The sequence below is a fragment of the Mytilus californianus genome, unplaced genomic scaffold, assembly GCF_021869535.1.
Source record: "Mytilus californianus isolate M0D057914Y unplaced genomic scaffold, xbMytCali1.0.p SCAF_5, whole genome shotgun sequence".
NCBI classification, from domain to species: Eukaryota; Metazoa; Mollusca; class Bivalvia; order Mytilida; family Mytilidae; genus Mytilus; species Mytilus californianus.
Window position 1 is genome coordinate 15,464,952 of NW_026262701.1, and position 14,473 is coordinate 15,479,424.

General features: G+C 33.4%; 1 protein-coding gene across 5 annotated transcripts in view; it reads left to right on the plus strand.

Moving 5' to 3' along the window:
- LOC127703110 (sodium- and chloride-dependent glycine transporter 2-like) overlaps positions 1 to 14,473 on the plus strand; it is a 102,737-nt gene that overhangs the window by 34,175 nt on the left and 54,089 nt on the right. The window contains exon 1 of one of the 5 annotated variants that reach the window (XM_052207555.1): positions 9,934 to 10,007. The exons of the other annotated variants lie outside the window; for them this stretch is intronic. The gene's annotated coding sequence lies outside the window, so the exon portion shown is untranslated. Of the gene's footprint in view, positions 1 to 9,933; positions 10,008 to 14,473 lie in introns of those variants that run through there. 5 annotated transcript variants of the gene reach the window in all.

The following is a 14,473-nucleotide window of genomic DNA, read 5'->3' on the forward strand; positions in this document are numbered from 1 at the left end:
TGAAATATCAATCCTCCAAACTCAACAAATATATTGTCGATCAAAAAGACCAGCATTTTGATAATATCATCTCCAGTATATTTTCTGGTAGATTCAGTGTGGTTTTTCACAAAATATGAATTATTATAACCCAAAACAAGAAATTTGTATCTACGATTCCCATTTTTATAGAAAAAGCTCTGTTTAATGAGATGGTGAAGTCGATCATTCCATTGAGCATTGGGAATAGTAGTGTAAAGCGTAGAAAAATCAAAAGTATTAATGTTGCTGCAAAATTGCAGGCAGAGATTGTGATCTAAGATTAAGCAGTAGATCTTAAGAATTTTTGAGAATCAACATCTGGTTAACACCACTGGTAGAATATATCTCATCACAATATTTTTGAAGGCCATCTTTTACTGTAGAAAGAATAGTAGTCATTACTTTAGAAATCTGTTTAGTCGAACATTTTGTTGATCCAGCTATGTATCGTTCTTTATATGGAGTTTTGTGAAGCTTTGGTATCCAGTATAATGACGGGAAATTTTCTTCGTTTTCTTTGATGTTGATACCAAAAGAAAGAAGGACAGATTTGTGATTTTGTAAAAATTTCATCCTTTGTAAATGATGTTAAAGAATATGTAGGATTACCAGTTGTGCTGTTTATTCCAAGCTCTGTTGTGAGACATTGCAAATAATGGCTTTTACATATGAAGACAATATTATTGGAGGCTTTATCTGTTGGAACAACGACATATTCGACATGCAAAGAGGATAAAGCATCCACAACCTTTGGATTCTTGAAAGGGTTAGAAACCGTTGTGATCATAGTACATCGTAGTTTCAGAATGATCGAATAGCTTTGATCCATTCAGACAAAGTGTCCAGTTCTGGTTCGTCTTGTTCGCGCTATACCCATTTTCTAGAATAGTCCCCAACTGCATCCATCAGTAACCTGAAGTTCTTTTTCCAGTTGATGGGCTGGGGAATTCTATATGTTGGTCAATTGGCTAACAACTCTCTTAGTTGTTCATTGGTAACGATGCCAAGGTCGCCAGTAATAACATGACCAGATGGACTATTGTGACGATGCACATGAGTAATCCGGAGGTTTGGATTTCACATCTTTGAGGTTAAAGGCCTCTAAAACCCTCTTGTGGTTGAAAATCTTGGATGCAATAGACTTGGTGTAAGTATAAGAAATTACAGGTGTAGCGTTATTTTTGAAGTAATCAGGTATAGTTTTTGTACAGATTTTTGGTGGAAAATATTGCTAATATTAATAGTATATAAACCTTTATTGGCGAATTCTACCTTAAAAGAAAATACGTTTTTCTTCATTTTTGGATGTAGTTGATACGGGTTTGAATAGTCTATGGTTAGCAATGTCCATGATTATTGCAACTAATCTATACAAACAGAATTAGAATCAATAACGGAAGTATTTTGGGCCTCTCGAAATAGTAAATAAAGTTTAGATAATGGAATGGAGTATAATTTAGTTCTGATATGATGAATTCCTAAAGGTTTTTGAACAGACGTTAACAGACTAACAATTGCCACGGTGTGTACAGCAGGTGGTGTATATTTTCTGTGACCATGAATTCTATTTGGTCGAGCTGAAGTATTCAATAATTGTAATGTTTTGACAGTACTACACCTGGGACTAGACAAAATACCTATACCATCAATATTGTCATTGCATCCATAGGGAATGGCTGTTCCCAACTCTTTTATCCAAAAGTCTTCTCTTTGTAAACGATATAGTGTCCTCAATATGGGGTGATTTGTTGAATGATATATTTTTTCTATAATCCTGACTTTCATTGAAACAATAGAATGATCAGGCTGATTGAAATGTTATTAGGATCATTAACATTAGACCGATGGTCATTCATTCTAAAATTGAGTCTTTGTCGAGTTTCCCCGACGTAGATCAATCCACAAAGAGTACATTCAATACCGTACACAATATTGGAAGCAGTGCAATTCAAATCCTCATGACTGTGTGTATTGTAACATTTGGTGGTCAAATAACTTTGAAAGTGGGTATCAGATATTAGTGTATCACAGGTTTTACAATTTTTACGGTTACATTTGGAAATACAGCAATATTGAAAGTTGTCATTGAAATCTAAAATATCTGAAAGTTGAACAGTACAGGGCCGAATACAAACAACCTTGTCTGAATTTTTATAGTACAACGAGGAATCAGAAGACTGCACACGTTTCATTTTCATTTCATCATTTAAGATGATCATGGGGACACCTGATAAAATAGGTGTTGTTGTATCCTTGACAACATCCGATTGACACCTTTTTATCCTGGGGGGCGTGTTATCCAGTATAATATTTTTTATTCTACTAGTTTTCATGCTGTAAGGCTACCGGACTGGTAGAATCCTCGGGGACAGATTGTCCACCAGCAGTGATTCCGGTCCGGTGGTGATAAATAAAGGCAACAGTAGTATACCCTGCATTCGGTATCAATTTCATCAAAGTTGAATAATTCATACATCTCCGTTTTTTAGACGTATTTGTATAAGATAAACGTCAAACATTTCATGAAAACAATTTTTAGAAACGACGTTATATTAAATATAAAGACTCTTCCTAGAACTAATGCATCATTATAATACCTGTAAAATGATGATATTGTGCCTACAACAACAAATTTATTTTGATTTTACGAATATCTGTGTTCTTGTAAATTGTTTTATATTTGTGATTTAGATTGTGTAGTAGATTTTAACAACATTCGGATCTTGACTCTGCAAGTGAAGAAATTCCTAGACAATTGGCCTTATCTCTTTGAATTGTCATTCAAAATTGTTAATAAAATCTAAATGATTTTGCTTTGGCTCGGGTTTTAAATGTCTATTAAACATGATCGAGTAGAATATCTTTTTACGGTCAGGATATACGTCCAATGACGGGAGGAACGGTGACCGAGAAATGCGTACTTCACCTTGTATTTATAAAATTTGCATTAGGTAATAACTGTGGCTGTCTCGACATCAGTTAAATAATTCTTTCTTTTCACAGTGAGCACAGTGAGCTGATCAAGATGAAAGTTTGAACTAATTAGCATTATCACTTGTATTATATGTAAAGTTTTTTTTATTTTTCATTTTTAAACTGTGAGGCAAAAATGGCCTTTTCCTTAACTTACATGTACATGCACATATCACAAACAATCGTAACATAAAAAACAGCAAATCATGGGATAATAGTCTGTGTTTAAAACCACATTCACTTTTTATCTATAGTAAATTATAAATCAGGACAACATTTCATTTACCTGTATCCTCTTATTATGAATCTTTAATATAGATATAAAGTTATATGTTGCATAACTGTTCCAAATAGTGAATGTCAAGTGATGTGGGTCGCCGCTTCAAAAACTAAAACAACAAGGACCATGTAATTACTAGAGGTTTTGGGAAAATGGAATGTACAGTTGGTGGGTATATGCCTTATTTACAACTCCGAAAGCATATCTAGGCAGAAAATACTGAGTGAAAATAGGTCATTTAAGGTCTTTCCGTAAAGAAGGGGGTATTTGTGCCAAAAAACACTTTTAATTTTTTTCTTTTAACCTGCACCTATGGACAAATGGCATTAAAAGCAATTAGTACAGAATAGTTTGTAATGTACATGTAGGGACTATTTCATAGCTTTCACAGGAATTTCAAAGTCACTGGTCTATGAATTGATTGAACTATTGATCAGATACACGAGTATGGGACAACTCGGCCTGCAACAACTTGGACCGACTGATAACTCAACACAGACCGTCTATATATTCAACTCAGACGGTCTATTAAGTCGACTCGGACCGTCTTTAATGACAATTCAGATAGAGTACTAAAAGAGTATTTGCACTATTCAATGATTTTAAATGATTAAATGTCATATATTTTACATGAAGGTATCATTTATTAAATATTATTAGAATCAAGGAATCGTGAATCAGTATAAACAAGTATTTAGAGACTATGCATATCAGACTAAAATAGGAGTTGGGGAACAATAATGCCAATATTGGCCAAAAAGGAGAAGGTATGATACAAAATGTTTTTAGAATTATTGAATTCTTAAATCAAAAAGTATTATATAGCTATCAAATCACATCATTCTGCAAAAGGCTTTAGTCTGTCAGATATCAATATCTTTTTTTTTGAATTTGGCCTTACTATATTTCATTCAGGACTTTTTGCCTTCAATGCAAAAGAGAGGCTATACTTTTTTGTCCTTTTTGGTTTATAGCTCTTCATCTTTTTGATAAGCTTTGGATTTTCAAATATATTGAGACGTTGATTGTCGAAATGCGCATTTAGTGCTGAAAAATTGGTACCGTTTATGTTATTATGTCAAAGTGATATTCCAACTCATAAGTCGAAAACAATATGACAATGCCATGGCAAAAAAAAAAAAGAAAAGACAAACAATAGTACAAAAAACATAACATAGAAAACTAAAAACTGAACAACACGAACCCCACCAAAACAGGCGATGATCTCAAGTGCTCCAGATGGATGAGCAGATCCTGCTCTACATGTGGCCCCTGTTTTTGTTTGGCAAGAATGCAAGGAACTATCAAAAACAGATCATGGTATTAATGTATAAATATCAGCAAAGTGTTTTACTAAAAAGATATTTTACTATAAAATGTATTTTACGAACTTCAAAATGAATGTTCAAACTGTATCAGATAAAGGTGACCTTAAATGTTTATGGCATTTCTTTTCATGTCCTATATGTCATATAGCACGTCACATATTTAAGTACTTCAACATTCTGGGCTTTCCGATTGTTGGGCATTGATAATAAAGTGAACTAATTCTTTGTTCGGAGGATGCTGTATATATAGTTAACTAAAACGACCAGCAAAAGAATTAATCAATGCAAGTTTAATTTTTGACAGTTGTAAATAGATTTTAGATTGACAGAGAAACAATACCATACCTTTTAGATTTTGGAATAAACTTAGACGATGTTCGTTGTGTTTTTCTTGAAGGAAGGTTATACCCACACTGTAAATGAATTTAAGCCGCAAACGTTCATTTTGGTCTTAATATTAACTGAAAAGTCGGAATAACAAATTATTTAGTCATGTTCATTTTTTTGGTAAATTTTCAGATATTACGCTTACATTGCATTCAGCTCTGTTCAGTATTTTTGAGAGAATTCAGTTTAATGTTGATGTTTACAGGTAAATAACAAGTACTGAACAGTCTGACTATAGGCTGATCTTTATTGACTGCAAGCGAATTTTATTGAATTTACCGCAATAGATAAGTCTGAAAATTGATTGAAATACTAAAAATGACTAAATATTCTACTGATTCGTCTTTTAAGAGCTTTTTACATCAAAATGACTGTTTCAGATCAAAATTGGTTTACTGGTGCCAGAAGAGAGAGAACTTTAAAGTTTCGTTTTTGTATTTTGTCACCATTTCTAACTAGCTATTATACATTATATGCGTTAAAAACAATATAAAAAAAAACCAGACTGTTGATTGAGACCGAAAGCCGTCGCTGATTATCAAGGGTATACGGATCAAATTTTGAAAAAAAAATATTACTATAACAGCATATTTTTCAACAACGTCCGTACCAGTATAAAATAAAACCCGTGTAAATACAAATTCCCAATGACTTTTAAATGTGTTAAATTGCATAACTTAAACCTGTTTTACTTCATTTGTAATAAATATTAGGAGTAATGCTAGACGTATCGTCTTTTGAAATTATTCACATAACCGTAAGACAACATAAACCTTTACTAAATTCTAATTTCTGTAGAATACATGTTAAAGCGAGATAGAATATTCTAATTTTTACGGTGATGTTGTTTACCTAGTCCGTAAACTCAAATACGTCTGTACACTAATTCCTTTGGATATTGGATGTGTACTGATTGATATTTTAGTTTTAGATACATGATTTTTCAGTTGTTATTGGCTTTTCACTAGCTTTCAGTTACTGCGAGTACACTCACATCTGTACGTTGTGTCTTTTGGGTTTTTATTAGCTGTGTTTGTGATTTGTAACAATCTGACAAGTTAAGCCATTTTCAACTGATGTTATAGTTTCTTCAGATGTCGTGCTATTAAACCACTGTTCCAGGTTAGAGGAAGGGTTGGGTGACCGCAAAAAACCCCCCACATTCTGTATGTGCCTGTTCCAAGTGAGGTAATTTGGTGTTTGTCGTTTGTTGCTCTGCATCATATTTGGGGTTTTTTTTTTCGTTTAGTGTTTTGTACATTTATCAGGCTGCTAGTCTTCTCGTTTAAATTGTTATTCATTTGTCATTTTAGGGTCTTGTAAAGCTTCCTATGCGGTATGAGATTTGCTCATTGCTGAAGGTTGAACAGTGACCTATAGTTGCTAACTTCAACGTAATTTTTTATGAGCAATCATACCATAATCTTTTTTTTTAAATATACAAACAGAAAACCCCATGCTCAAAATACGTTGAAAGGACCAAACTAAAGCACTTCAGAGTTAGAAAATAAAATTAAAATTGAACCACAAAAGGTTTAATCATCTTCTATTCCTGGCTTTCGAATAAATTAAGCTAACTATTTGTGTCATACATGTGCATATGTATGTAATCAGTATGTCTTCCATAGATTTAATTTCCAACAGTTACTATGGTGATATATAATTTCTTTTTTGTGTCTCCATGTAAACATTCTGCATTTATTTACCGTAAAATATGCAAAAAGGGGCATGAAAATGTCAAATGTTTCCCAAAATTTTACTCAAAGTAGAATTTCAATCCCGTTGAGTGTTACCTTTTCTGAAACTGTTGGCACTAATCTGTCAAATCATCAAAAAAACAATTGGGTGCCTTCTGCCTCCTTTTTTCATAAAGTTGAATCACATAAAGATAGAAAAAGCATCATAATAATTTCTTTTCTAATGTCAGGTATGGATATCAAAATACGGATCGTCATACAAAAACAACTCATAATACATACATTACAAACTATAGATGTTCATATAAACCCACTTTGAAGGCTATATTAATCTTCAGTTACTAGTATCCAAATTCATTTTAATGGACATATTTGCAAAATCCATCGTGCCAAAATGCGAAACCATACACCTCACTGTGGAGTCTTACCTGACAAAATGAGCGACACGAACGCAATCGGAAACCAAGGGTGAACTTTTGTTCTCAAGAAGTTTAATTGTGTAACCCATTGGTGTGAATCAGACGTTGATTCTGGAATATTTCAAAGATCTCTTAGAGAATATTAAAACGAAACCTCTCTCCTCGTACAATAATGTAAATATTTAATTTTCCTACCCCGTACACAAGTTTTTTTCGCATTCTTAATTAATAGACAAATTGAAGGAATAAGTCAAATCTTGTACACGCCGTATGAAAAACATACATCTAACGTTAACAAATATCTATACTATTAAATGAGAAGGCCTCATTTTGTGTGTCGCTTCTCTTCCTTCCACAATAAACTAATCATCATGCCTTTGTGTTCTATAGGTACAATGCATAGTCGCATTTGTCATCCTCGTTTATGATTATTCCGTTTGGGTAATTTTGGAAGGAAAACGAAAATAAAGGCGTCCGGATATTGTTTCCGTCATCGGACGGACTTTTAAGTCATAGACAAAACTTCCGTTTATGACACAGAATTTTCATAGGTACTTGGGGACAGGACAATTATTTTCGCTTTTTCTGTATACTATGAACATACATATACTACTAATAAAGTGTATTTGCTATTTACTATCAATTCCAAGTTTACTATCAACGGCAGTCATATATTATATAGAGATTATAGTATATGTCTGCTCATAGTATACAGAAAAACGCGAAAATAATTGAAATTAATAGAAAACAAAAACATTAACGGATTTAGAAAAAAAAGGGGATGTCTTAAACAAATTGTCCTGTCCCCAAGTACCTATGACTTTTGATACCTTTAATGAAATTCTCCAGTCATAAAATCTTTTACAAAAATTCATTCTTCAACAGTTTACATGCTTTCAACCACGCTCTAAATGCCCGCGATTTCGGGGGTGTGTTCTAGTATTTTTTAAAACGAGATGTATGATACTCTGTCAACAACACTCTTATTCAAACAAAACGCTTTGAATTTGATAACACCGAATTATGGTTGATTTTAATGTATTGACAGCATATTTGTTTCGTTCGGTGGACGTGTTTGTAAACAGACAGCCAGCATTCCTATTGGAACCAACTATCAACCTCATGTTGTCGACTTAAAACTTGTGTATTTATTCGTAGGAGACAGATATGAGCTTCTTAAAACATAAGCAATAAATAGTAAACATTTTTATTAAGCTTTACCCTATGTTGTAAACTTATTGAATAAATCAGGTTTGATGACTACAGTGATTGCATTTATTACATTCATTAAGTTGTAATAAAGGATACAACATATACTGTTCAGTCTGATTCGTATCTTGATATTTGTTTTATGTACATCTAGAAATGGCAATAAGTGTCAGTAGAAAACTAAACTTTAATATTTTTAAGATATAGATGACATGCTCTCAACAAGAATCAAACGTTACTTGTTTATTGATTTTCATCCTTTGAAGTTATTGTTTCCTGATTTTGTTGACGATGACTAGCTATTATAAATGCCAAAAGTGGCATATCCACAAGTCGAAAACAATTCAAAGGTTGTATCCGTGAATATGTGTCATTCAAAAAACAATTATAGATTTTGTTAAAAAAGAGGGACGAAAGATACCAGAGGGACAGTCAAACTCATAGATCGAAAACAAACTGACAACGTCATGGCCAAAAATAAAAAGACAAACAGACAAATAATAGTACAGATGACACAACATAGAAAACTAAAGACTAAGCAACACGAACCCCACCAAAAACTGGGGGTGATCTCAGGTGCTCCGGAAGGGTAAGCAGATCCTGCTCCACATGTGGCACCCGTCGAGTTGCTTATGTTATTACAAATCCGGTAAATAGTCTAATTCGGTAAGTCACATTCGTGAAAAGGGAAGGGTATTGTAGTTACGACATAAGGAACATATCCGATATCATCTGTGAAACGGTTATTCCATAACGGTCAACCAACTCGTGATGGCGTCATCATCATGTTAAATCATTTGTTATTTGTTAAACTATTTGCTTTGAGAGCAGAACCCATACTTATTTAGGGAGCACGTCGCATATATATGCATGTTGAACGATATTTTTCAACTCCTTATTGATTTTGAAAATGCAAACATTTATATGCGCAGAGAAAGTTATTCGCACATTTTCATAGCGTTTATCACAGTCTTAAAATATAAAAATATTGCCTCCTTGCAATAACAACGCTTTCAGGTTATTTGTTTTCAAGTGAAAACGTGATCAAGTCCTTTTTAATTAAGAAAGGAAAATTCATTTACAAAATGAATCATTATTCATATCTACAAAAATTATCAATTTCTTAAAATAAAAGGTTTTTAATGCTCGAAAACCTCACTTGAAACTTGCCTGCCGAACCTTCAATAAGAAATATACTAGTCCGCTGCATACTCAATCAATACTGCTTGGGTCATTTCTAATATTGAATTAAATGGTCAACATATTTCCTGATACGATGCTATGCAACAAAAATAACAATCGAATAGAGAATGGTACTGATCGAATGTGTTCGCATGGCCTGCTTTTACAACCATATAGTGTTCAAATATTCACTTATCTAATTAGGGCGCCCCGACACGAACCTGATCAATATATTATTCTAGATTTGTATATTTAGTTAACTATTTTACTGATACATTCTCATAATACAAACTATGATTGTATTATTAAAATGTATCGTTTTCATCTTTATATTACCTTTTCATGTCTACATTACCTTATCGGAGCACTTTTGTAAATATGCCTTATGAATAAAGTTTTGTTCCGTGACGTGAATTCTCGTATCATTTGAAATTTATCGGAATGACTCTTTTCATCTTGATAGTTTCAGCTGCATAACTGTTAGTATTTGCGTTGGAATTCATCTGTCAAGGTAATTTTTCAACTTTCCAAATGTTCCTAAGATTCTGTTATTCATTAGATGATGATAACATAACAATTATATCATAGAATGAAATTACACATTTTATGCATAAAACGCATTATTTTATAATATTTTTTATACGGTGTAAAGTTCAGTAAAATGAACATAATATGATATTTATTATTAAATGTTGATATGACTTTGAAAGCGAAGTATCAATACTTAAAAAGCAATGAAGCTGATTTGCTCTTTTCAATATCATATATGGTAAATGTCTAAACCTCTTTAAAGCAAAAGCTTTTGCCAAAGGAAGTGATTATAATCATTGTCTAGGTAAAAAAAAAAGTCGCCTTTCTACACGTACAAACACAGACGAGATTTCTGATAGACGAAGTGATATGTGGAATAGTAAATGTTGTTGTGTGAGTAATTGTCCTTCATTATAATTGAAATAATAAAGATACAAAGAAAAATGCAAATCTCGAGCAAAAGAAAACTTAGTTCTGAATCATAACCTGTCGCATGGATCTAACGCAGAAGAAAAACAGTAATTACCTGGTGCCCTTCAATGGTCCGAAAAACCGACAACCTATCATGACACTCAGCGAATGATGTTCCCGTCCCGAACGCAACGTTTTCTTCTTTTATTCGAGGAGGCCACGGAGAAGACTTGACGGAACCCGGAACGCTACCATCGTCGAGTTAGCGCACCGACGTTCTGCAAATCGGAATGGCGAGCAAGACGAACCACAAAAGGAACTAAGTGCATGTATTCGAAAACCGAAGACAATGATAACGCCGAGGCTATTTACAGGTCGTCGAATGATGTACAAACTGAGTGTTATTTATCGAATCATGACGAAGAAGGCGATTGGAATGATCACATAGCCTGTGCGGAATTTTGAGGAACTCACCGTGTGGTGATTCATTTTCCAGTACAACTCTGATTGATTTCTTCGGTAACCTCTTGCAGACGCATGAAACATATCACCATGATTTTGAGAACGATGTATTGGTAAATGATTCCAAATACCTCTACTTTTTGACACCCAAATACAACCGTCAGATAGCGACAACTCTAGAGTATACTGCGTTCAATATGACTAACTGATATACTGTAGTTTCTCAATGAAGGACATTATAAAAGACTTTACTGCGCAGTCCAATAATGCAAAACTCGACGCGCATAACACTTTAAATGATTGTTCAAAATACTGATTTCGTCCCAAGCACAAACAATATCACTGTACACTACCATTTTAAAACAAGCAGTTTCAAGATGTTCACAAAAAAAAAACACGTGATATCTTTGACAAACTAGGTTTAACTACTTTTATTCATTTGTTACGTTTTATTATTAATTTGATAATACAATACAATAAAAATTTAATTATATCTGTTACCTGAATATTTGTTACCCATATTTATATTTCTGCTTATTCCTGTGTTTCTTTGGTTACGAAGCAGATTCAACAGGCCATTGAGCTCAGAAATAGTTTCAAGAATATATATTTATATATAGCGGATGTGGTCGAGTGGTCTAGAGCGCTGGAGCGGTTGATGCTGTAGTGTATCAAAGGTGTGAGTTCAAATCCCGTTGGGGGACAAAAATTTGTCAGCATAAAAATCTAATTCTAACACTGTTGGGTTTAATTTTCATACTTTTATGAATATTTGTATTATCATGCATCTCAATCACACTGAAATTCAGTGGGCATATACATTGTATGGTTGTCACTTGCTTAGACTTGTTTGTATAATATACTTATTTCTAGTGACTGTATAATGAATTGAATCATTATCCCATACGCTCTGTAAAAATTGTTGAGTTAGATTGCTGACAAATAAAAATACATTGTGTATAAAATAGATAATATAACATCTACACACGCTTAACACACATGTCTTATGTCTATCTCTAGATTCGCCTTACGTGACAAGGTAACACCACGACTATTGAAGTTATATGTTTATATAGCGGATGTTATCGAGTGGTCTAGAGCGCTGGACATGAGGCTAAGCGATTGGTGCTGTAGTGTATCAAAGGTGTTAGTTCAAATCCCGTTGAGGGACAAAAATTTGTTAGCATAAAAATCTAATTCTAACACTGTTGGGTTTAATTTTCAGACATAAAATTGAGAATGGAAATTGGGAATATGTCAAAGAGACACAAACCTGGGCAAAGAGCAGATAACAGCCGAAGGCAATCAATAGGCCTTCAACGTAGCGAGAAAAACCCGCACCCGGAGGTGGTCCTCAGCTGGCCCCTGAATAAAAATGTGTACTAGTTCAGTGAAAATGGACGTCATATACTAAACTCCAAAATTATAAATGAACTAAAATTAAAAAAAACATACCAAACTAACAAAGGCCAGAGGCTCCTGACTTGGAACAGGCGCAAAAGTACGGCGGGGTTAAAATGTTTTGTGAGATCTCAACCCTCCCCTATACCTCTAGCCAATGTAGAATAACGAAACAAACAGCGATACACACAGTAAAACTCAATTCAAAAGACGTCCGAGTCCAATGTCAGAATAGGTAACAAAAGAAACTAAGCAAAATGAGAATGATACATAAATTAACAAAGGACTACTACATGTAGCAGTTACTGACAGGCCAGCTCCAGACCTCAGTTAAACTGATTGAAAGATTATGACTTCATCATATGAAAATCAAGTACAATCCTTCCTGTTAGGGGTTTAGTATCATACCATTATAAAATATATGAGAAGAACATAATCCGTATCATGCCAACAACTGATTTTAGAATAAATGTGTTATTTCCGATGCAAAGACCCTATGCGTGAATCAATATTAATACCAAAATATGCAATCTTTAATGACCTGACAACAGTATCGTAACTATATCCCTTCCGAATAAGCCTGTTGAAAGGTTTGGTTAGCTTTTGAGGTGAATGCCGACATTTTTGTGCTTTGTAAAGAATATTACCATACAAGATTGAACGTGAAATACCTGAACGTATAAGATGTCTGCATGTTAATTTATATTTACGAATGATGTCCTTGTACCGATGATAAAATTTAGTTAATGTTTTGACTAGGTTGTGATATCGAAAACCCTGGTGTGATAGTTTTAAGTAATACAGATATTTCTTTCGTTAAAATCAAATACGTTGTTACATACACGCGCGAATCGAACAAGTTGAGATATTTAAACACCATGAGATGGTGACAAGGGAACGTCACCATCTAAAAAGGGATAATTAACAATAGGAAATGAAAAATTATCTCTTTCGTCATAAATTTTGGCATTAAGCTTCCCGTTAAATATATAGATATCAAGATCCAGGAAAGGGCAGTGTTCATTGTTAGTTTTAGCTTTATTTAAGGTCAATTCGGCAGGATAAATCTCTTTAGTGTACATACTGAAGTCGTCATTATTGAGAGCCAATATATCATCTAAATATCTAAAAGTGTTATTAAGTTTTTGAATCAGATGTTGTTTCGATGGGTCTTTGCTGATTTTAGTCATAAATTGTAACTAAGACAATACAGAAACAGATCCGCAATAAGTGGTGCACAGTTAGTCCGCATGGGAATTCCAATAACTTGACGATATACGGAATCTCCATAGCGAACAAAAATGTAATCTAGTAAAAATACAAGGGCAGTTATAGTATCAAAGCAGGTCCAATTGACATAGTTCTTTTGTTTGTTGTTACTAAAATGACCTAAAAGAGTTTGAACATATATATTTGCATTTTGCCTTTTTAAATGCCAATTTAATCAGGTGTGTGATTTTTTTCTTAATACGATTATGAGGCAAAGTGATATGTAGGGTAGACTAATCAAAACTTTGAACAGATTCGAAATCACCAATATAAGCATGCAATTTATCAAGTACTTCCAACGAATTTTTGACACTCCAAAAGTAATTGTTTCCACTATTATTAAGGGTCTTATTTGAACAATTTATTACCAGGTTTTTGATTGTACCAAGTGTACTAGTAAGTAGAATAGATAGTTTAGTAGTGGAAAATTGGCTTGAAGACGAAATAAATCTATATTTGTAAGGAGTTTTGTGCAGCTTTTGAAGCCAGGACATATTTGGAACTTTCATTATATTTGGTTCTGCTTGTAAAGAGGTAGCTAAAACTTTATGTTTGTGACAGATGTCATTTTCCAAAAATGGAGTCAGTTGGAATGTTTCAGAACCTCAATGTAAAATTTACGTCAAACAATAATGATATTGTTAGCAGCCTTATCAGCCGGGACAAAAATAAATTCCTTGGCGAAATCACTCGTTTAACAATCAAACCTTTGGTCCTTTTTTTTTTTTGGTTTTATCAGTCTTTCGTCGTTTGTATTAAGTTTTGAACATACACATATTTTGGCCTCTATCATCAGTGAAGAGGTATGTATTGTCGAAAATAAAATTGGTACTGTTATGTTAATGTTATAAGTATGGGCTATTTTGATGGAATAGTCCACATCCTGATATATAAACGAGTGTT